Genomic DNA, 16,482 nt, shown 5'->3' with positions numbered 1-16,482 from the left:
TGCCATTCTGTTAGTTCGGAAAGAAATGTTGAATTAAATTAACCGACTGACAAACTAGGCCTAGTTGAAATAAAGACCTAATGTGAACACAGCTGATCACAGTTTACCAAGTGTGCTTAAACACTTTTATTTTATTAGAAGTTTGTTGTGTGGTCGTTTTACTTTCATTTTCTTTTAAAGATTAATTATACAGTATTCCACATTTAGTCTCGATTACAGTCCTAATAATCTTATGCTTTATGTAATTATTTCTAACATTTTTTCCTTGCACAATTAGGGTCTTCTGTGTCACATGACAATTTAAAAATCATGCTACTATGCTATTTGTTGCTAAAGAAACATTTATGTTATAAAATGTTAAGTTGTGTTTAAAGAAATATTTTCCTTTTGTTGCACTTTTGATCAATTTAATGCATCTTTGCTAAATAAAATCAATGTATTTAAAATAATTTATTCGCCATGTAAATCTCAAACGGATGATATTACATTATTATAAGCATAATTTTAATAAATACTTTTAAAATGGTGATAGTGACAAAAATGGCATCATTTATTATTTCTAGAGAACTGTGCAGACCCAAGAATGTTTTGAGGAAATGGGTGTCAATTGCAGAATGGCAACAAAACACCATAAAATCTGGCCTGTTTTCTTGGGTAAAATTGGTTAAGCCAGTATGTCCATGTCAAACAGAACAACCAACTTCACTTCTGCATTGGGAAGTTAAATGTAAAAAGGAATATTAAACAATAGAAAACTTTTAAATGCACCTACAAGGTGGTTTACAGCAGTCTGGACTGGTTAGATGTCCTGTTGAACTTTGACAGAAAGCTAAAGTGAACTGTGGTTTTGATATAGTTACCCATGCTCAAAACACACACACACGCACGCACGCACGCACGCACGCACGCACACACACACACAGGGTGCCTCACCTCAGGTGAGTTTCACATGGGAAGAGTGAGCTGTTCATTTACTCTCCATGCACACCTTCAATTCCTACACACAAGGGCTAATTGCGTTGATTATTTACACAGGACACCTTATGGGAAACAAAAATCAGACCACAGCCGAACCACATTCAAACCACAGACTAAAGAAAATACATTCTGCACATTCCACAACATAAACACCAAAAAGCACATGCTTAAACAATTACACTTTAAGACTTTTTCATTCCTACAAACTCCTTGAAGTCACATATTTATCTTTTCTTAAAAAAATAAGTCACTGTCACTGTTTACACAGCCGTCAACAAAACTCACCAAATCCACTGAAATGCTTCACTTATCCGGGATAAGAACTGTCACCTGACCAACCAAGGGAGAAAAAAAATTAACATATACAGATAAGTACCCAAAATTATTCATACCCCAGGAAAACTCTTGACTTAAAATGACCTTTAATTACCTAGCAATTCTTTTAACCAAAAATGACACAAGCTTCTCCAGAAAGATAAGACGATGTACAAGAGGCATCATTGTGGGAAAAAAAATAATACAGCAGCTTTATTTACATTTGAACAAAAGCTCGAAGTCAGAATTTTGGGCTTGACATTATATAAATTATATACACTTTATATTCACACTTTATTGGTACACCCGTCCAACTGCTCGTTAAGGCAAATTTCTAATTAGCCAATTACATGGCAGCAACTCAATGCATTTAAGCATGTAGACAAGTTCAAGATAATCTGCTGCAGTTCAAACTGAGCACTGGGGTTTTCACGCACAACCATCCCTAGGGTTTACAGGGAATAGTCAGAAAAAGAGAAAATATCTTGTGAGCGGCTGTTCTGTGGATGCAAATGCCTTGTTGATGCCAGAGGTCAGTGGAAAATAGCCAGACTGGTTTGAGCTGATAGAAAGGCAACAGTAACTCAAATAACCACTCATTACAACAGAGCTATGCAGAAGAGCATCTCTGAATGCACAACACGTCCAACCTTGAGGCAGATGGGCTACTGCACCAGAAAACCAAACCGGGTGCCACTCCTGTCAGCTAAGAACAGAAAACTGAGGCTAAAATTCAAACAGGCTCACCAAAATTGGACAATAGTAGATTGGAAAAACGTTGCCTGGTCTGATGAGTCTCGATTTCTGCTGCGACATTCAGATGGTAGGATCAGAATTTGGCATCAACAACATGAGAGCATTGACCCATCAATGGTTCAGGCTGGTGGTGTTGGTGTTATGGTGTGAGGGATATTTTCTTGTCCCACTTTGGGCCCATTAGTACCAATTGAGCATCACGTCAACGCCACAACCTATTGTTGCAGACCATGTCCATCCCTTTATGCCCACAGTGTACCCATCTTCTGATGGCTACTTCCAGCAGAATAACACGCCATGTCATAAAGCATGAATCATCTCAGACTGGCGTCTTGAACATGACAATGAGTTCACTGTACTCAAATGGCCTCCACAGTCACCAGATCTAAATCCAATAGTGCACCTTTGGGATGTGGTGGAACAGGAGAATCACATCATGGATGTGCAGCAGACAAATCATATTAATATGGACTAAAATCTCTGAGGAATATTTCCAGTACCTTGTTGAATCTATGCCACGAAGGATTAAGGCACTTCTGAAGGCAAAAAGGGTCCAACCGGCTACTAGTCAAGTGTACCTAAAAAAGTGGCCCGTGAGTGAAGGTGCATAATGCATAAGAAAAAAGTAGTGGCACTACTGTCGAATCAAAATATAAAACAACAATCCAGCACACACTTGCCTGATCGTTACTGCTCGTCAGTGTGCAAAACATTTCATTCTCTACATTTCTAGTAAGTATAGATAATGTGAGGATTGTGTTATTCATTCATTCATTCATTTTCTTTTCAGCTTAGTCCCTTTATTAATCTGGAGTCGCCACAGGGAAATGAACCACCAACTTATCCAGCACATGTTTTATGCAGCGGATGCCTTTCCAGCTGCAACACATTACTGGAAAACACCCATACACTCTCATTCACAAATATACACTATGGACAATTTTAGCTTACCCAATTCACCTGTACCGCATGTCTTTGGACTTGTGGGAGAAACCAGAGCACCTGAAGGAAACACACACGAATGTGGGGAGAACATGCAAACTCCACACAGAAATGCCAACTGACCCAGCCGAGGCTCGAACCAGCAACCTTCTTGCTGTTAGATCGTGCTATCCACCGCGTCGCCAGGATTGTGTTATTAAATTATTAAAGTATATTATTAAAAAATGTATTACTGTGGTATAGAAGAAGGTACATTTTTGCATTCTACATGGCTGTGCCCTAAAGTGAAAGTGTTGTGGGTACAAGTATGTAATATTATATCACAGATTCATAGAATTGATTTTCCATCGGATCCAGAGATATGTTTATTGGGCAATTACACAAATTTTAACCTCCAGCATAATTATGCTATTAAACTTACTCAAATGTTGCTGACAATAGCTAAAAAATGCATTGCTTTAAAATGGAAAACAGACATTGATGTACCAATTGGACTATGGATCTCAGAAGTTTGCAACTGTATTCCATTGGAGAAGATCACATATTCTTTGAGAGAAAAGGATGAAGTATTTTTAAAAATTTGGAATCCAGTTTTGAACTATATTAAAACAGTACCACTTGATTTGATTTGACAAAAAATAAATCGTTTTAACCGGTTTATACTGTATTTCCTCCCTTTTTATTTATTTATTTAATTTAATTTTACTTATTTATTTTATATACTGTGTATGTTTTAATTTAGTTTGTTTGCTGTCTTGTTTTGATGTTCTGTATTGTTAACTCTTGAAAAAGCGAAATAAAGATATATAATCACAAAAAATGTATTATGGTCTGTATTCCATAAATGAAAAAAAACAACAGTCATTGAGAGAAAAGTTTTAGTTCACACTATAGTTCACAAATATTTAACCGCTTCAAATACTTATTAAATTAATAGTTATAAATGCTTTTAAGTCCCCCCACCCTGGTGCTGATACCCCATACTTTCCCTAAACTTCTGTACATATCCATATTTTGGGGTTTGTCATCATTACACAGAAAAGATAAACAGGTGTTATTATAATACTACATAGCAGTAATCCCTTTAATCCTAAGAAACCTGCACTGGACTACATGAGATGGACTAGACCACAAGACATTTTGTCATGCTAAGTAGTCTACATCTGCACTGATCGTTTATGCTTTTTAATTCCAAATCATTAAACAACACACATAGCACAGCAATGATCTACACTGACGTCTGTCGACCAATGGCTGTAAAAAGTTGTCGACAAAGATGCAGCAACTGATTTCACAAGACTACCACGAGAGGGAGACAAACCTTAGGTAAAAATCAAACGGTTTTGTCTGATCTGGACCCTTTACAAAAACAACTTTCTGATGCGACGGTAGCTACGTTTGTAAACATTAATGTTTTGTATTAGACAAAATTACATGTCATGTAAATTATATGTCATTCTAAAGGAAATATACATGTAGGATATACAGTGAAAACGCCACTAGATGGGGTTGTAATAACGTGGTTTAATAAATAATCCCAGCAGGTGATTTTTGAAGCCGTTTCTGTTTGGAGCTGAACATTGATGGACAAATTAAAAATAGCACCAGTGAATTGATTGAGGAACGGACCAATGTCAAATTCATTCCATACAATGTTGCAATGAAATATTCGAAGTGTTAGGTTTACTTTGTTGTCTTAAAGTAATGGGATATTTTAATAACTAATCACCCCATAGTAGACGACAGTGTCCTGCAAGACTTTACACTCTAACCGTCTTCTATTCCAGACTGTAGGGAGTTTCTACTTGGAGGTCAAGTTCATTCTACTATCGAATTGTCGCTTTGCAAGAAGTGGAGATTTACCCAGTAGTTATTGTCGCTTTACAAGAAGTGGAGATTTACCCAGTAGTTATGGCGATGAAGTTCCATAAAAATAATAAAATAAAAAAAAAAAAAATAAAGTTATCATAAAATATATATTAGTAATATATAACAACAACAACAACAACATTATCAACATAAAAGCAACATATAAAACGTCATGTTTTGTGCCCATATTCCATGTACACAGGGCTATATTCACAGCTAGTGTTTTTCAGCCAGTGTTAAACTTCTGCTGAAAGCTTAATGTGACTATTTTAAGTTTCACAAAGTTCCTTTTACAGCCTGTAAATGTAAACATTTTAATGTAAACATTAAGCATTCATATAGTTGTTTAAGAGTGAAATTAGATGGCAGATTGTGTAACTACTAGCGTTGTCAAGATCAGCAGGCCAATGCAGAAACTCCATTGAAAATACTGCGGTAAAATAAAGTCTTATTTTAAAGACATGGTGAAGGGAAATGTAATTTAATACAGTGGTTCTTGTCCGGTCTGAGATCCATTTCATATTGTATATCTATCCGGTAGTGAAGATTACTGATTTTAAAAGAATTTAGACCTTAAATGTGGTAATTTTATAATGGACAGAATTGAGGCTGCCTGGCTGAAATTAAAAGTCTGTGAGAGTATCCCCCGATGCATTTAACAGGACATTTTATGGAAAACAGCAAGATAAGTTATAAAATGTATGTATATTTCTGCATAGTGCAGCATTTCTGCACAAAAACATAATGGATTTGCATATTTTACCTTAAGTTTATTTAGACAATATTTTTCTCCCTTTTTACCCAAAATATCTGTATAATAAAAAGCACAACGGTATATAATACAGACATCAAATCTAAATTTCATGCCTTCAATGAATAGCAAAAGAGGAAACTTTAATTTGTTTGTACACCTTAATTTTAAAGATGCATAGAATTGTCTTGATAGTAGACACTCTGCATCCATGAGTAATTGCAGGACTGGCCTGCAGGAAGCCCTCTTCCACATCTAGAGGTTAAGTGTCTTGCTCTGTGGCGCAATGACAGTGAACAAAGGAAGGGCAGTGACATTAGAACCAGCCGTTCTCACCTCCAAAACTAACATCTTTATGGGCACACAATGTCAACATCCTCAGAGGGATCATTTGGGACTCGGACCAGTAACCTCTACTGTGAACTTCTTGCTTTGAGGTTAACAACGAGACTGTTAGACTAGATAAAAAAAATGAAAGAATGACGTGTGTAATTGCGTCCCCTCTGACACCTCTGTTTGTATGAGTGAGTTTGTGTGTAATGGCCGCTTTAGTGAGATTGTGGTGTAAATGTGTATGCGTTTGAGTTTTGTCCCGTTTCAGACCCACGCTACTGTTTCCTGCGGGACGTCCTCCTGACTAGTTGGCTGATGAAGCAAGAGCCTGTTTGCGTAAATATCCATGCAGTCCTGTGCGAAGGGGCCAGAGGTTAACCGCCCAATGCAATATTTCAGAATGCATGCTATTGTTTCTTTTTCTCGTTTACTCTCCCTCTTTCTCGCCTGTCCTCCCTGTTCCTCTCTCCCCTCACTTCTTTTCCGGAAGGCTTTCCTTCTCCTTCTACCCTGGAGACGCTATAAATTAACGCGTGACTCAAAGTTGCAGGCATGTTTTTGGCTTGGCTCAGCTCTCAGGTGGACTGTCAAAGGTCATGCAAATGGCGTGTGTGCTTGAGTTTGTGTCTGTTTACATGCCATTTTTCAGCCTCTTGAAATCATCTGAGGCATCGAAACAAAAGGTCTTTGTCGGAATAAGAGCTCTTCCGATTTTATTCTTGTGCTTTTAAATAATAGGTCCTAAAATGTTCTGAGGACAGTACAAAAGAACCACCCAAAACACAAACCTTTCACTGACCTCGCTCCTCCTAATGAGCAGCTACATTACATCAAATCAAGTCCATATGAATCATATTAACCAATCAGATTGCTCCATAAGGCACCATTAGGCCTTGATGTGCTCAGTATTACTTGATAGTACCTTACATTTCCTGTAAACACTCATGCTTGTGTACTCAAGAAAAGTGATTTTAGTCTGTTAGTCTGATCTTTAAACCTTATTTATTGAACTTATTACTAAGTATGTAGACAAGTTTCTCCACCAGTAAACAAAAAGGGGCTCGTAATGACTTAAAACTATTTCAAATGTAAGAAAGCTGGCATTAAAATAAACCAAAACAACTTAAAGCAAAATATTCTTCTTATTTTCCCTTTAATAGCTTTTTTTATCCTTTAACTGCCCCCACCAAGAAAAAAAATTGATTCATTTTCAAATTTAGACTCCTAAAGTTGCTAGTTGACATGCTCAATGCATATTTTTCCAACACATCCCAAATATCAGCTTCTACTAAATGGTTGAGAAGTAGGTTAATGGTAAAAGTACCAGAATGAATACAAACGGTACTTTTATTTAAAAACAATGAAAATAAAACATTTTTGAAATCCAAACCATCTTTATTTTTTGAAGTATGCCATAAATTATTTCAGATTCGATTCTGAACACGTTTTCTTGTTTATCTTTTTTTTTTTTTTTACAATACAACTAAAATCAAGAGTGTTAGTACAACAGGATTGGGTTTGTTAGATTTTTTTGGTACACCAACAATGCTGTGTGTGTAAATCATTATCTAAAACAGTCTTTCCTAAATGACTTTAACATTCATTCTTTAAAACAGTCAAAATATGCTCAACCATTTAGTAGAGCAGGCAGTTACATGCTTCAGGTTCATAAATAGTCTGTAAAGTGAAGTAAATTACTAAAGGTATTGTTGCTTCATTGACACTTAGCTAAATATAAAAATTTATTGGGCAAATACTAAATATATATAAGAAACCTAATGTCTTCAGATTCCAAAAAAAATCCAAAATATAAGGTTGAAGGAAAATACTAAAATATCAAAAAGTACATGGGCCAGTATGCAATTCTGATGGCATGACAACCTTGGATAAAAATATCCTTGTTTTTTTTCATTACTGCTCTGAAATATATTCTTTTCAAATGTATGGATAAATAACAACAACAACAACAACAACCTTTTTTCCCTTTTGAACACAACAGATTTAAAATATTTTGGCAGGATAATAGTTCAAATGAATCATTGTCTTTATTAGTTTCAAAAACACTGATTTCTTTACAATTTAATAAGTAATCTTTGGAGATCTTTTCTGCTGGAGATACTGTTGTCCTAAAAAAAAAAAAAAAAAAAAAAACCTAACAAAAAACAAACAAAACAAAACATACATGTACGGACGGTAAACAGAAAATATTGGTGGTTTTAAAGCCCAAACCATGATTACACCTTGAAAACAGTTCTTGTCCCTTGCCTAAAAGTACATAAAAATGATTGTACAGTATATAAAATTATATATGTAAAAATACAGTATATTCATTTATTTATTTATTTATTTATTTTGGCCCCTTATCAGAAAGGTATTGCACATTACACAGTGTGCAGTTATATCAGTTTCCACTGTAAACGGTACCAAAATAAGGAACCTTACCATACCACTTTTTGACACTCTTTCCTAAAGGAACCTAGCTCAACAGTATGGTACCAAAAGGGTGTAGTTAGATTCACTGCTGTATGCCACTGGTTAACAAAAATCACTCTATAATCTGCATGTATATTATAGATCAGTGGATACACCAGCATGCCACAAATTCCCTTAACATGGTAATGTTGCCTATTTATATATAGCGCTTTTACAGTGTAGATTGTTTCAAAGCAGCTTAACATTGAAGATTATAGTAAATTCAAAATGTCAGTCCAGTTTTCAGAGTTGAAGTTCAGTTCAGTGTGGTTTAATTTTCACTGCTGAAAGTCCAAACACTAAAGAGCAAATCCATGCACAGCTCCACAAGTCCCAAACCAAGCAAGCCAGTGGCAAGAAACAAAATTCACGAATTGATGAAAGTAAAAGAAAAATCCTCAAGAGAAACCAGGCTCAGTTGGGCACAACCATTTTTCCTCTGGCCAAACTTCTTGTGCAGAGCTGCAGTCTAGGCGCCGGAGAATAGAGAAGGCTGGATGTCCATCATGGAGAAGCTGCGGGTGAGTAGGTCACAGACGGGAGTTCAGGCTGGCCCACGGGATCAATGCGAAGACTCGTCTGTCACTGGGTCTTTCAGGAATCAGTCTCATGCACTCCCCTCCGCCATGACCTCCACAGCATCTGCTCAGGATATGGCCTGGTCCAGGATTATGGATATCTTGGCATCATTTCTTCACAGGTCTTGGATGGCCAACAAAGATACAGTCCACATTCAACTGTTCATCCCATGAGCTAACAGAAAACATCCTTGTTATATGATTGACGTAGCATCCAAAAATAAAATCATTCAAAATGTTAAACTAATAGCACTTTTTTTTTGATGGTCCATTTGAGTATTAGTAGACTGTCTGCTTAATATCTGTTGATGCTGCTCCTTCAACAGACATTTACTTGCCATAAGAAACTTTGCAAGTAAGTCTTACACTAACCCTAACCTAACAGTCTACTTATCTATTGAGAATTAGTTGGCATGTTGATGCAATGTAACTTAAATTCAACAAACGAACCATCAAAATAAAGTGACCGCAAGTCCTGTTAGAGCTTGGTCCAAAGGCTAAGAACGGGACACTCGAGGAAAAAAATAAACTTCTGTTTTTCATCGTTGCATTTATTTGAAACAATAAGCCAAGTAAATATATTGTAATACTGTGAAATTGCAGGCAATTTAAAAAATCAATCAATAAAAAAGGACAATGACAAAAATTGGATCAAAAAGTATACTAAAAGATACAAAAATAAATTTATGTCCCAAACAATTTTTTTTAATTGTAGTTTTTTTTTTATTATAGTTTGTTACTGATTACAACTTGAAAGTTTAAGCAACAATGAATCTACCAACACATACCACACATCACTGTTATAAACTGAATATCTGAATTATAAAAATACACACAGTGCAGGAGTTAAGTGGGTTCGTCTATTTTTCTATATTTTGGAGATGTGCTGATGACGCTTTCTGTCTTCCTCTAGACTGACAGCCCTAGACAAACACCACACACATTCATCTGCCTACAGGTGTAAAAGAGCCAAAGGTCTCAGTGCAGAAAGGAAAAGGCAGATAAGCAAAATGTATGTTGTCTTAAGACTGAGCGAAAAGAAGGGAAGTTGTACTAGTGCTCTGTGCGGGAGAGCGATGTATAGATAGAGTTTAAGAACACAGTGCTGTCCTCACACAGTCCACCTCTATCCTTTCCTGTTGACTTTAAAACCAATGTGAAAAACACTTAAAGGGCAAGACATTTAAGAGGATCTATTGCTCAGTTATGTAATAATAAGAGTATTGCCTTATAAAACAAAGGGAAGGATTGTGCCACCTGAAATCCCCTGTTTGTCTATTCTAAGAAATCTTGGGAATTTCTACCTAGCTTTAAACCCACATACTTCACCTATTAATAGGGTCTGCAAGTCATTCTTCATGCCGGTCTTGAGTTGTTTTTGCTGTAAGTCATACTCCGACATCCTATAGCAATAGTGTTTGTGCATTGTTAAACAGTATATTAAAATAGTATGTGGCATTTCAAAGATGCGTGTGTATTACGTCCTGTGTGTGCATGTTCGCTGCCCGCCAGGTTGGCTTAGGGGATGTGTTGTCGTAAATAAAGCTCTTTGTGCGCACACAGAGAGACATAAACCATTTGTATGCTGAATTCCCATGGTTATTCAGATGTCAGCAGTGTTTATTCAGAGGAAGAGACACATCAGCCACCTCACCGTCTGTTTATGGTGTCTCTGACATCACTGTCAGTATTTATGGAGCTCGTTTCTGATCAACGCCCAAGTCAGATGTCATGGCATTAGTTACTAATACTCCTGTCTTTCAGATTTAATTCATCAGAAAAGGAAGGGTTTTATCGCAGAGATGAGCTATAAAGGAAGCTCTGGAAAACTAATCAGATGGTTTTTGAATTACACAAACAACTGTAACACAAACCTGTAACTATTCTTGCTTTGTGATATTTATTTCTAAACCAATCAAACAGCAATACACGATAAAAAAAATATTTTCTTAGTTTTTTTTTTTTTTTTTTTTTTTCCAGTCTAAATATGTAAACATTCTGAAATCAAGAAACTTTTATTTTGGAAAGCAAAAATTAGCCAAGACATTAAGTCTTGTTTTCTTTAAAACTTTATGAAAGTGATATAATAACCTTCTTGGTATTTAGTTTAGTAACAATCAACCTAATCTATTTGTTTTAATTCAACCTAAATAAATTGTTTACAAAGACTTAACTTGAATCAATGTCCCTAAAAAACAAACAAAACAAATAAAAATCAACATATTTTAATAACTTGGATGATTACAGTCTTGAAAAAAATGTTTACTTGGGCAGCTATTTAAAGGTAAACCGTATTATTAATAAATTTAATAAAATACCATCATCTTTAATCTTAATCTAGTAAACCAAGAACAACATGGAAAAGTCATTAAAAAAAAAAAAAAAATATATATATATATATATATATATATATATATATATATATATATATATATATATATATATATATATATATATATGCCAGTGGGGTCAGAAAAGCAATCTTGCTCTCCCTTTGAATTGCGAGTATTTTCTGACCTCTTTGGCAGATGTTGTTCCTTGCATAAACCCATTTGTTTCTAATGCTTTTAAAGTTTTAAAGAAAATGTATTTTTCTTTTTTAACTAAATGTTTCATGATTTATTTTGCAGTGTAGCTATTTAAAATTATTATACAATTTTAAATGCATGTGCAAGGAGTACATTCTTTATATATTTACTTGTTTAAAGTATTATCCAGACTGACATAATTGTCTAAACAATAAGAAATTAATGCAGAATCCAAACTAAATACAAGATCATTTATAACAAAGTATATTTTTGTAGACCCACTACAATATTTTTAGTCTACAGAATAAACACTACCGCAGTAACTCGGTATGCAGTACATAATACACAACGTGTGTATGTGTGTGTGCAAGTGATTTTTTTTCTGATAAATAAGGATGTCCTGTTTGCTTGAATACACACCTCCATTGTTCAACATAAGTGGTGGCACAGAGGTGAATGACTGGCTGACTTTTTATCCTCAGGAGAGTGGAGCGCATGTGTGTGTGTGTACATACACATGCATGTATAGCTACTTGCTTTATATCATGTCAATATTATTCATCAAGCTTGTTTGTGTGTTCCAAAGTCTGCATCACATGTGTGCCTATAGGACCCTGATAGAGACATTTTTCCAAAACTTCCAAACAAACAACTAAATATGTGTGTGTACATTTGGGTAGAAGGGAAGGGGAGTTCATGACCAAGCCTGAAGGTGAGCAGCTCTCCCAAAACAAACACGCTTTAGGTACTGACAGTTCCTCCAAAGCCATCTGCAATGAAAGGAACGCTGTTTCTGGGAAATCCATTGTAAACTCCGATATTCCGCTGCTGTTAACAGTCGCTGATTAGAAAGTCTGATGGAGTAATTAACTTGTTGTCAGCTGGTGCTAATGGCGGAGGTCCATTACAGAGGGCGGGGCTTGACACTTTAAGGACGAAAGGTTTCTATAGTTTAAGCTGCATCACAAAACAACAAACACGTGGCTAAAGAGAGAGCATTGTGAACAGAGAATTTAAACTTATAATAGAGAATATTGGCTATATAGTTTAAATGATTTTGCATGCAGTAATTTTCTATAATAGTAAATAAAAACTGAAACTGAAATTAACAACACCTGAACGGGTTATCATTGGTTTATCTTTTTTTTCAAGTGTTTAACCCAATAGTGCCCCTGCCTACTTTAATAAACACATGAGTTTGTCGATTATTGTTCAGCTGCAACATTTAGAGATTTGCTTGATTAGCTGCTTTTACACATACAGATATCTCTGGAAAACTAATGTGACAAAAAAATCTGAACATTTGTTTGAGCAACAAATTTCTGGAATGAGAAGTAAATTGTCAGAATTCTGCTGTGTGCACAGTGTTTTTTTAATTTTTCTGACAGTTTACAGAAATGACTGTGTCAAATGCACTATTGGTCTGGGTGTCATTTTAGACAGCAATTTAACTTTTGAAAACCATATCTCCCATGTCACAAAAACTGCCTTCTTTCATCTGAGAAATAAAGCTAATTTACGAAGTATGCTATCCATCTCAGATGCAGAAAAGCTAGTCCATGCTTTTACGACTTCCCGGCTGGATTACTGTAATGCTCTGTTTGCTGACTGCCCAGCATCCTCTATTAACAAACTTCAGCTAGTACAAAATGCAGCTGCCAGAGTTCTTACCTGGTCTGGAAAATATGATCATATCACCCCAATTTTATCTTCCTTGCACTGGCTGCTTGTTAAGTTTCGTATTGAATTTAAAATATTGCCTTTTGCCTGCAAAGCTTGTGTGGTTACACAGCAAATATAAGCAATGATAAAAAAATGTCTTCAGTACTACATTAGCCGAGCAACTCTTGCTATTGTTTACGTCCGAGCATTAGCCAAACACACAAAATTGAAACACGCACATTCGGAAATTAATTAATTATGACAATAAAAAAATAGGAAAAATAATTCTTGACTAAAGATAGAGGACTTTCATGTTTCTCAGTGAATACATTAGTTATCATTATTGATATCGTTATCACAATAAAAACAAGAAAATATTTTATATTGTATCAAATTCATATCGTCCATCCCTAGTGGTAATGTCCAAACTAAGACGCAGAAACATACCATGATCTAAAATCTGGCCAGTTTCTTTGCACATGTTTGCAATGAAAAACTTCTCTTTTTCAAAAACTGACACTTTGAAACTCTGCAAAACACTGCTAATGTGTAATTGCCTTAAGATTAGGCTCTGGAATATTCCATAAAGCATGAACGTTTCTCCATTATTTACCTTTACAGATACATTGATTCATTTAGCAGATGCTAAGGCTTTTATCCAAAGTGACACAAATGAAGATTAGTTGATGGGAGAAAATGATCCTCCCTTAAATTAGTGAATGCCTTATTATCTTTTTTCTTATATTTTATCTTTTTTATAGTCCGACATGTATGTTTTCATAAGCCTGCGCTTTCTCTGAATTCAGGTTTGTTGGGGATAAAACAGGGTTGTTGTGTTGAAAAGGAAATGGCCGCCTGTGGTGTTGTGTATACTTGGCTCTGATAAGAGGACTCGTTTGGCACCTCTCAGAACAACAGGAATAGAGCAGTTACCCAAAACATCCCGAGATCACTCAGGAGATTTTATTTTTCATTAACAGCACTTATAAATATCAGTAGATAAATATCAGTTGCCCATTATGTCACAGTCCTGTTTGCATAGCATGTACTTATATAATTATTACATAAACTCAATAAATGACAGTGTTTGGGGTTACTTGTTCCTTTGTTACTTTACTTGTTTGTTATTTTTGAGTAAGGCATTACAATATTGAACTACTCTCTAAAAAAGTAATTATTTGCGTTACTTTTTATGAAAAGTGATGCGTTACATTACTTTTGTGGTTTTTTTCTGACCTACATGCCTTATAACCCAGAAAATTCTTTAGTAAGTATATACTTTAACTACACACAGTCCAGGGAAAATACAACTGGCAAGTTTGTTAAATCACAATACTGTACACCAGTGTTTCTCAACCACATTCCTGGAGGACCACCAGCTCTGCACATTTTCCATGTCTCCTTATCCAAACACACCTGATTCAGATCATCAGCTCATTAGCAAAGTCTAAAAGACATGTATTGGGTGTGATAAAGGAGACATCCAAAACATGCAGTGTTGGTGGTCCTCCATGAACATGGTTAAGAAACACTGCTACTTTTTCTATAACAAAATACAGTAATTATATAATAGAATTATAATATTTAAAACATGAGTGACCAACCCTGTTCCTGAAGATCTACCGTCCTGCAGAGTTCAGCTCTAATTCATATCAAGCACACCTGCCTGTAATTATCAAGTGCTGTTCAGGTCCTAATTAATTGGTTCAGGTGTGTATGATCAGAGCTGGAGATGAACTCTACAGGAAGGTATACCTCCAGGAACAGGGTAGAGCACCCCTGATGTATAATATACATAAATATATATAATAATTATATAATAATATAAATAAATGCAGAATAATTGTAATAATAATATTGATAATGTGTAATAATTATCACAACATTTGAAGAAGCTCAACTTTTTTTTAAACTGATAACATAAGAGGTGATTCCTAAGCAGCAAATCAGCATGTTAGAAAGATTTCTGGAGGATCATGTGATACTGAAGATTGGAGAAATTGTGTTCAGTTATTAATATTTCCCATCACAGATATAAACAGCATTCAATAACCTATTCAGAAATATATATATTTTATAATAAGATAATATTAAGTAGTATTGCTGTTTTATTATGTTTGGATTGAATAAAACCAGCATTGAGCATAAGAAACATACATTTAAAAACACTTAAAATAAAAGGTTCTTTATTGGTATTAATGTTTTTTTATGTAAGCTTTATACAAACTTTCCATTAATGGTTTGGAACCATTCATTCATTTCTCAAAGAAACATTTTTATTAAATTTTTATTAGTGTAAAGATCATTTTAATGTCTATCTACAGAACCTTTTTGGCCTATTCAGATCACTGGAGAACTACACATCTGCCACCACATGAACTACCCTGATGCTGTGCACCAATTAAAACCCCTTACAGCTGATAATAATCTGGACATACACAAAAACTCATAATCAGTCATTACCTGGACTATAAAAAAAACCTCTCATTTTCTCACACACACTGCTGAGTCTTGTCATCTTGTAGCATTACAAAGCATTTCATTGTCTAGCCTTACCTTGATTCTCGTTTGTTTTTGCCACTTGTATGAACCTCTTTGCCTGTGACTTGATTGCGCTTCTGGATTTCCCTGTATATACCTGTTTGCCCCTGTGATTGGTCATTGCCTGTCTGACAATTCGAAATAAAGCTGCACATGGATCCTCCCTTTGTTGTATTCTGATTGCATGTTAAACCTTTATCACCATCAAAAAACATTTAAGTAACCCTTCCCTTGCCAAATAAAAAGATTCTTTATGGTGTAAAAAGGATTCGGTAGACTTCTTAAACAGGATTTTGGACTACAAAAGTCATATTTGTATTTTATTAATGAGATTTATACATCAGTGAATAAATAATTTTCTTCTATTTTGACCCATGGAAGGTTTTTGTCATGGTAATATAAAGATTAATATATATATATATATATATATATATATATATATATATATATATATATATATATATATATATATATATATATATATATATTTTTTTTTTTTTTTTTTTTTTTTTTTTTTTTTTTTTTGGGCTTTTGTAAAAATATATTGATGCAGATTAAGAATAAGGTGCAGGGTCACAAATGTTCTTTACTTTATGAAAAAAAAAACTTAGTTTTTTTTAAGAATGGAAAATTGAAAGGTTCACTGGGGAACCAAATACGGTCCTTTTAAAGTATCTCAGCACACCCACACTTAAAACCTTCCAGCAATATAAAAAAAGAAAAAAGTTTATTTACAACATAATCAAATTCCCAGTCA

The 16,482-nt window shown here is 34.9% G+C and overlaps 1 protein-coding gene across 4 annotated transcripts in view; it reads right to left on the bottom strand.

Moving 5' to 3' along the window:
• mark4a (MAP/microtubule affinity-regulating kinase 4a) overlaps positions 1-12,362 on the bottom strand; it is a 55,960-nt gene extending 43,598 nt beyond the window's left edge. For all 4 annotated transcript variants that reach the window (XM_073951145.1, XM_073951143.1, XM_073951146.1 and 1 more), the window contains exon 1: positions 12,193-12,362. The gene's annotated coding sequence lies outside the window, so the exon portion shown is untranslated. The remainder of the gene's footprint in view (positions 1-12,192) is intronic.
• Positions 12,363-16,482: the final 4,120 nt, after the last annotated feature.

This window comes from Danio rerio, chromosome 5 (genome assembly GCF_049306965.1).
Source record: "Danio rerio strain Tuebingen ecotype United States chromosome 5, GRCz12tu, whole genome shotgun sequence".
NCBI lineage: Eukaryota > Metazoa > Chordata > Actinopteri > Cypriniformes > Danionidae > Danio > Danio rerio.
Note: the sequence above shows the minus strand (reverse complement) of the source record. Positions and strands in the feature narration are given on the sequence as shown.